This window comes from Calliopsis andreniformis, unplaced genomic scaffold, assembly GCF_051401765.1.
Source record: "Calliopsis andreniformis isolate RMS-2024a unplaced genomic scaffold, iyCalAndr_principal scaffold0416, whole genome shotgun sequence".
Classification (NCBI taxonomy): domain Eukaryota; kingdom Metazoa; phylum Arthropoda; class Insecta; order Hymenoptera; family Andrenidae; genus Calliopsis; species Calliopsis andreniformis.
This window is the reverse complement of record NW_027480825.1, coordinates 1-8,982: the sequence shown is the minus strand read 5'-3', so window position 1 is coordinate 8,982 and position 8,982 is coordinate 1.

Sequence of the window (8,982 nt, the reverse complement as noted above, 5' to 3'; positions counted from 1 at the left end):
CCGGAACCGAATGTCGACGGAACGAAATGACAACGGTAGATCCTTATTCCTGGTGCTCGTGGCTCTCTAAAACCATACACTTGTTCTCCTCTGTCTCTTACCTGTGTCGAGATAATCGAGAATCATGGAGCGTTCGTGTCGCTCCGGAACCGAAAGTCGTCGGATCGAAACGAGAACGTTAGATCCATATTCCTGATCGTTGAGGCACTCTAAAACTATTAGGCTGTTTTGCTCTCTGATGCCCGTGGACCGAGAGAACGTAGAATAACGGAGCGATCGTGTCGCTCCGGAGCCCGAGCGAAAAAATTCCAAGTCCCCGTTCGTGTCGCTCCGGAGCCCGAGCGAAAAAATTCTAAGTCCCCGTTCGTGTCGCTCCGGAACCGAATGTCGACGGAACGAAATGACAACGGTAGATCCTTATTCCTGGTGCTCGTGGCTCTCTAAAACCATACACTTGTTCTCCTCTGTCTCTTACCTGTGTCGAGATAATCGAGAATCATGGAGCGTTCGTGTCGCTCCGGAACCGAAAGTCGTCGGTTCGAAACGAGAACGTTAGATCCATATTCCTGATCGTTGAGGCACTCCAAAACTATTAGGCTGTTTTGCTCTCTGATGCCCGTGGACCGAGAGAACGTAGAATAACGGAGCGATCGTGTCGCTCCGGAGCCCGAGCGAAAAAATTCTAAGTCCCCGTTCGTGTCGCTCCGGAGCCCGAGCGAAAAAATTCTAAGTCCCCGTTCGTGTCGCTCCGGAACCGAATGTCGACGGAACGAAATGACAACGGTAGATCCTTATTCCTGGTGCTCGTGGCTCTCTAAAACCATACACTTGTTCTCCTCTGTCTCTTACCTGTGTCGAGATAATCGAGAATCATGGAGCGTTCGTGTCGCTCCGGAACCGAAAGTCGTCGGATCGAAACGAGAACGTTAGATCCATATTCCTGATCGTTGAGGCACTCTAAAACTATTAGGCTGTTTTGCTCTCTGATGCCCGTGGACCGAGAGAACGTAGAATAACGGAGCGATCGTGTCGCTCCGGAGCACGAGCGAAAAAATTCTAAGTCCCCGTTCGTGTCGCTCCGGAGCCCGAGCGAAAAAATTCTAAGTCCCCGTTCGTGTCGCTCCGGAACCGAATGTCGACGGAACGAAATGACAACGGTAGATCCTTATTCCTGGTGCTCGTGGCTCTCTAAAACCATACACTTGTTCTCCTCTGTCTCTTACCTGTGTCGTGATAATCGAGAATCATGGAGCGTTCGTGTCGCTCCGGAACCGAAAGTCGTCGGTTCGAAACGAGAACGTTAGATCCATATTCCTGATCGTTGAGGCACTCTAAAACTATTAGGCTGTTTTGCTCTCTGATGCCCGTGGACCGAGAGAACGTAGAATAACGGAGCGATCGTGTCGCTCCGGAGCCCGAGCGAAAAAATTCTAAGTCCCCGTTCGTGTCGCTCCGGAGCCCGAGCGAAAAAATTCTAAGTCCCCGTTCGTGTCGCTCCGGAACCGAATGTCGACGGAACGAAATGACAACGGTAGATCCTTATTCCTGGTGCTCGTGGCTCTCTAAAACCATACACTTGTTCTCCTCTGTCTCTTACCTGTGTCGAGATAATCGAGAATCATGGAGCGTTCGTGTCGCTCCGGAACCGAAAGTCGTCGGTTCGAAACGAGAACGTTAGATCCATATTCCTGATCGTTGAGGCACTCTAAAACTATTAGGCTGTTTTGCTCTCTGATGCCCGTGGACCGAGAGAACGTAGAATAACGGAGCGATCGTGTCGCTCCGGAGCCCGAGCGAAAAAATTCTAAGTCCCCGTTCGTGTCGCTCCGGAGCCCGAGCGAAAAAATTCTAAGTCCCCGTTCGTGTCGCTCCGGAACCGAATGTCGACGGAACGAAATGACAACTGTAGATCCTTATTCCTGGTGCTCGTGGCTCTCTAAAACCATACACTTGTTCTCCTCTGTCTCTTACCTGTGTCGAGATAATCGAGAATCATGGAGCGTTCGTGTCGCTCCGGAACCGAAAGTCGTCGGTTCGAAACGAGAACGTTAGATCCATATTCCTGATCGTTGAGGCACTCTAAAACTATTAGGCTGTTTTGCTCTCTGATGCCCGTGGACCGAGAGAACGTAGAATAACGGAGCGATCGTGTCGCTCCGGAGCCCGAGCGAAAAAATTCTAAGTCCCCGTTCGTCTCGCTCCGGAGCCCGAGCGAAAAAATTCTAAGTCCCCGTTCGTGTCGCTCCGGAACCGAATGTCGACGGAACGAAATGACAACGGTAGATCCTTATTCCTGGTGCTCGTGGCTCTCTAAAACCATACACTTGTTCTCCTCTGTCTCTTACCTGTGTCGAGATAATCGAGAATCATGGAGCGTTCGTGTCGCTCCGGAACCGAAAGTCGTCGGTTCGAAACGAGAACGTTAGATCCATATTCCTGATCGTCGAGGCACTCTAAAACTATTAGGCTGTTTTGCTCTCTGATGCCCGTGGACCGAGAGAACGCAGAATAACGGAGCGATCGTGTCGCTCCGGAGCCCGAGCGAAAAAATTCTAAGTCCCCGTTCGTGTCGCTCCGGAGCCCGAGCGAAAAAATTCTAAGTCCCCGTTCGTGTCGCTCCGGAACCGAATGTCGACGGAACGAAATGACAACGGTAGATCCTTATTCCTGGTGCTCGTGGCTCTCTAAAACCATACACTTGTTCTCCTCTGTCTCTTACCTGTGTCGAGATAATCGAGAATCATGGAGCGTTCGTGTCGCTCCGGAACCGAAAGTCGTCGGTTCGAAACGAGAACGTTAGATCCATATTCCTGATCGTTGAGGCACTCTAAAACTATTAGGCTGTTTTGCTCTCTGATGCCCGTGGACCGAGAGAACGTAGAATAACGGAGCGATCGTGTCGCTCCGGAGCCCGAGCGAAAAAATTCTAAGTCCCCGTTCGTGTCGCTCCGGAGCCCGAGCGAAAAAATTCTAAGTCCCCGTTCGTGTCGCTCCGGAACCGAATGTCGACGGAACGAAATGACAACGGTAGATCCTTATTCCTGGTGCTCGTGGCTCTCTAAAACCATACACTTGTTCTCCTCTGTCTCTTACCTGTGTCGAGATAATCGAGAATCATGGAGCGTTCGTGTCGCTCCGGAACCGAAAGTCGTCGGTTCGAAACGAGAACGTTAGATCCATATTCCTGATCGTTGAGGCACTCTAAAACTATTAGGCTGTTTTGCTCTCTGATGCCCGTGGACCGAGAGAACGTAGAATAACGGAGCGATCGTGTCGCTCCGGAGCCCGAGCGAAAAAATTCTAAGTCCCCGTTCGTGTCGCTCCGGAACCGAATGTCGACGGAACGAAATGACAACGGTAGATCCTTATTCCTGGTGCTCGTGGCTCTCTAAAACCATACACTTGTTCTCCTCTGTCTCTTACCTGTGTCGAGATAATCGAGAATCATGGAGCGTTCGTGTCGCTCCGGAACCGAAAGTCGTCAGTTCGAAACGAGAACGTTAGATCCATATTCCTGATCGTTGAGGCACTCCAAAACTATTAGGCTGTTTTGCTCTCTGATGCCCGTGGACCGAGAGAACGTAGAATAACGGAGCGATCGTGTCGCTCCGGAGCCCGAGCGAAAAAATTCTAAGTCCCCGTTCGTGTCGCTCCGGAGCCCGAGCGAAAAAATTCTAAGTCCCCGTTCGTGTCGCTCCGGAACCGAATGTCGACGGAACGAAATGACAACGGTAGATCCTTATTCCTGGTGCTCGTGGCTCTCTAAAACCATACACTTGTTCTCCTCTGTCTCTTACCTGTGTCGAGATAATCGAGAATCATGGAGCGTTCGTGTCGCTCCGGAACCGAAAGTCGTCGGTTCGAAACGAGAACGTTAGATTCATATTCCTGATCGTCGAGGCACTCTAAAACTATTAGGCTGTTTTGCTCTCTGATGCCCGTGGACCGAGAGAACGTAGAATAACGGAGCGATCGTGTCGCTCCGGAGCCCGAGCGAAAAAATTCTAAGTCCCCGTTCGTGTCGCTCCGGAGCCCGAGCGAAAAAATTCTAAGTCCCCGTTCGTGTCGCTCCGGAACCGAATGTCGACGGAACGAAATGACAACGGTAGATCCTTATTCCTGGTGCTCGTGGCTCTCTAAAACCATACACTTGTTCTCCTCTGTCTCTTACCTGTGTCGAGATAATCGTGAATCATGGAGCGTTCGTGTCGCTCCGGAACCGAAAGTCGTCGGTTCGAAACGAGAACGTTAGATCCATATTCCTGATCGTTGAGGCACTCTAAAACTATTAGGCTGTTTTGCTCTCTGATGCCCGTGGACCGAGAGAACGTAGAATAACGGAGCGATCGTGTCGCTCCGGAGCCCGAGCGAAAAAATTCTAAGTCCCCGTTCGTGTCGCTCCGGAACCGAATGTCGACGGAACGAAATGACAACGGTAGATCCTTATTCCTGGTGCTCGTGGCTCTCTAAAACCATACACTTGTTCTCCTCTGTCTCTTACCTGTGTCGAGATAATCGAGAATCATGGAGCGTTCGTGTCGCTCCGGAACCGAAAGTCGTCGGTTCGAAACGAGAACGTTAGATCCATATTCCTGATCGTTGAGGCACTCCAAAACTATTAGGCTGTTTTGCTCTCTGATGCCCGTGGACCGAGAGAACGTAGAATAACGGAGCGATCGTGTCGCTCCGGAGCCCGAGCGAAAAAATTCTAAGTCCCCGTTCGTGTCGCTCCGGAGCCCGAGCGAAAAAATTCTAAGTCCCCGTTCGTGTCGCTCCGGAACCGAATGTCGACGGAACGAAATGACAACGGTAGATCCTTATTCCTGGTGCTCGTGGCTCTCTAAAACCATACACTTGTTCTCCTCTGTCTCTTACCTGTGTCGAGATAATCGAGAATCATGGAGCGTTCGTGTCGCTCCGGAACCGAAAGTCGTCGGTTCGAAACGAGAACGTTAGATTCATATTCCTGATCGTCGAGGCACTCTAAAACTATTAGGCTGTTTTGTTCTCTGATGCCCGTGGACCGAGAGAACGTAGAATAACGGAGCGATCGTGTCGCTCCGGAGCCCGAGCGAAAAAATTCTAAGTCCCCGTTCGTGTCGCTCCGGAGCCCGAGCGAAAAAATTCTAAGTCCCCGTTCGTGTCGCTCCGGAACCGAATGTCGACGGAACGAAATGACAACGGTAGATCCTTATTCCTGGTGCTCGTGGCTCTCTAAAACCATACACTTGTTCTCCTCTGTCTCTTACCTGTGTCGAGCTAATCGAGAATCATGGAGCGTTCGTGTCGCTCCGGAAACGAAAGTCGTCGGTTCGAAACGAGAACGTTAGATCCATATTCCTGATCGTTGAGGCACTCTAAAACTATTAGGCTGTTTTGCTCTCTGATGCCCGTGGACCGAGAGAACGTAGAATAACGGAGCGATCGTGTCGCTCCGGAGCCCGAGCGAAAAAATTCTAAGTCCCCGTTCGTGTCGCTCCGGAGCCCGAGCGAAAAAATTCTAAGTCCCCGTTCGTGTCGCTCCGGAACCGAATGTCGACGGAACGAAATGACAACGGTAGATCCTTATTCCTGGTGCTCGTGGCTCTCTAAAACCATACACTTGTTCTCCTCTGTCTCTTACCTGTGTCGAGATAATCGAGAATCATGGAGCGTTCGTGTCGCTCCGGAACCGAAAGTCGTCGGTTCGAAACGAGAACGTTAGATCCATATTCCTGATCGTTGAGGCACTCTAAAACTATTAGGCTGTTTTGCTCTCTGATGCCCGTGGACCGAGAGAACGTAGAATAACGGAGCGATCGTGTCGCTCCGGAGCCCGAGCGAAAAAATTCTAAGTCCCCGTTCGTGTCGCTCCGGAGCCCGAGCGAAAAAATTCTAAGTCCCCGTTCGTGTCGCTCCGGAACCGAATGTCGACGGAACGAAATGACAACTGTAGATCCTTATTCCTGGTGCTCGTGGCTCTCTAAAACCATACACTTGTTCTCCTCTGTCTCTTACCTGTGTCGAGATAATCGAGAATCATGGAGCGTTCGTGTCGCTCCGGAACCGAAAGTCGTCGGTTCGAAACGAGAACGTTAGATCCATATTCCTGATCGTTGAGGCACTCTAAAACTATTAGGCTGTTTTGCTCTCTGATGCCCGTGGACCGAGAGAACGTAGAATAACGGAGCGATCGTGTCGCTCCGGAGCCCGAGCGAAAAAATTCTAAGTCCCCGTTCGTGTCGCTCCGGAGCCCGAGCGAAAAAATTCTAAGTCCCCGTTCGTGTCGCTCCGGAACCGAATGTCGACGGAACGAAATGACAACGGTAGATCCTTATTCCTGGTGCTCGTGGCTCTCTAAAACCATACACTTGTTCTCCTCTGTCTCTTACCTGTGTCGAGATAATCGAGAATCATGGAGCGTTCGTGTCGCTCCGGAACCGAAAGTCGTCGGTTCGAAACGAGAACGTTAGATCCATATTCCTGATCGTTGAGGCACTCTAAAACTATTAGGCTGTTTTGCTCTCTGATGCCCGTGGACCGAGAGAACGTAGAATAACGGAGCGATCGTGTGGCTCCGGAGCCCGAGCGAAAAAATTCTAAGTCCCCGTTCGTGTCGCTCCGGAGCCCGAGCGAAAAAATTCTAAGTCCCCGTTCGTGTCGCTCCGGAACCGAATGTCGACGGAACGAAATGACAACGGTAGATCCTTATTCCTGGTGCTCGTGGCTCTCTAAAACCATACACTTGTTCTCCTCTGTCTCTTACCTGTGTCGAGATAATCGAGAATCATGGAGCGTTCGTGTCGCTCCGGAAACGAAAGTCGTCGGTTCGAAACGAGAACGTTAGATCCATATTCCTGATCGTTGAGGCACTCTAAAACTATTAGGCTGTTTTGCTCTCTGATGCCCGTGGACCGAGAGAACGTAGAATAACGGAGCGATCGTGTCGCTCCGGAGCCCGAGCGAAAAAATTCTAAGTCCCCGTTCGTGTCGCTCCGGAGCCCGAGCGAAAAAATTCTAAGTCCCCGTTCGTGTCGCTCCGGAACCGAATGTCGACGGAACGAAATGACAACGGTAGATCCTTATTCCTGGTGCTCGTGGCTCTCTAAAACCATACACTTGTTCTCCTCTGTCTCTTACCTGTGTCGAGATAATCGAGGATCATGGAGCGTTCGTGTCGCTCCGGAACCGAAAGTCGTCGGTTCGAAACGAGAACGTTAGATCCATATTCCTGATCGTTGAGGCACTCCAAAACTATTAGGCTGTTTTGCTCTCTGATGCCCGTGGACCGAGAGAACGTAGAATAACGGAGCGATCGTGTCGCTCCGGAGCCCGAGCGAAAAAATTCTAAGTCCCCGTTCGTGTCGCTCCGGAACCGAATGTCGACGGAACGAAATGACAACGGTAGATCCTTATTCCTGGTGCTCGTGGCTCTCTAAAACCATACACTTGTTCTCCTCTGTCTCTTACCTGTGTCGAGATAATCGAGAATCATGGAGCGTTCGTGTCGCTCCGGAACCGAAAGTCGTCGGTTCGAAACGAGAACGTTAGATCCATATTCCTGATCGTTGAGGCACTCTAAAACTATTAGGCTGTTTTGCTCTCTGATGCCCGTGGACCGAGAGAACGTAGAATAACGGAGCGATCGTGTCGCTCCGGAGCCCGAGCGAAAAAATTCTAAGTCCCCGTTCGTGTCGCTCCGGAGCCCGAGCGAAAAAATTCTAAGTCCCCGTTCGTGTCGCTCCGGAACCGAATGTCGACGGAACGAAATGACAACGGTAGATCCTTATTCCTGGTGCTCGTGGCTCTCTAAAACCATACACTTGTTCTCCTCTGTCTCTTACCTGTGTCGAGATAATCGAGGATCATGGAGCGTTCGTGTCGCTCCGGAACCGAAAGTCGTCGGTTCGAAACGAGAACGTTAGATCCATATTCCTGATCGTTGAGGCACTCCAAAACTATTAGGCTGTTTTGCTCTCTGATGCCCGTGGACCGAGAGAACGTAGAATAACGGAGCGATCGTGTCGCTCCGGAGCCCGAGCGAAAAAATTCTAAGTCCCCGTTCGTGTCGCTCCGGAACCGAATGTCGACGGAACGAAATGACAACGGTAGATCCTTATTCCTGGTGCTCGTGGCTCTCTAAAACCATACACTTGTTCTCCTCTGTCTCTTACCTGTGTCGAGATAATCGAGAATCATGGAGCGTTCGTGTCGCTCCGGAACCGAAAGTCGTCGGTTCGAAACGAGAACGTTAGATCCATATTCCTGATCGTTGAGGCACTCTAAAACTATTAGGCTGTTTTGCTCTCTGATGCCCGTGGACCGAGAGAACGTAGAATAACGGAGCGATCGTGTCGCTCCGGAGCCCGAGCGAAAAAATTCTAAGTCCCCGTTCGTGTCGCTCCGGAGCCCGAGCGAAAAAATTCTAAGTCCCCGTTCGTGTCGCTCCGGAACCGAATGTCGACGGAACGAAATGACAACGGTAGATCCTTATTCCTGGTGCTCGTGGCTCTCTAAAACCATACACTTGTTCTCCTCTGTCTCTTACCTGTGTCGAGATAATCGAGAATCATGGAGCGTTCGTGTCGCTCCGGAACCGAAAGTCGTCGGTTCGAAACGAGAACGTTAGATCCATATTCCTGATCGTTGAGGCACTCTAAAACTATTAGGCTGTTTTGCTCTCTGATGCCCGTGGACCGAGAGAACGTAGAATAACGGAGCGATCGTGTCGCTCCGGAGCCCGAGCGAAAAAATTCTAAGTCCCCGTTCGTGTCGCTCCGGAGCCCGAGCGAAAAAATTCTAAGTCCCCGTTCGTGTCGCTCCGGAACCGAATGTCGACGGAACGAAATGACAACGGTAGATCCTTATTCCTGGTGCTCGTGGCTCTCTAAAACCATACACTTGTTCTCCTCTGTCTCTTACCTGTGTCGAGATAATCGAGAATCATGGAGCGTTCGTGTCGCTCCGGAACCGAAAGTCGTCGGTTCGAAACGAGAACGTTAG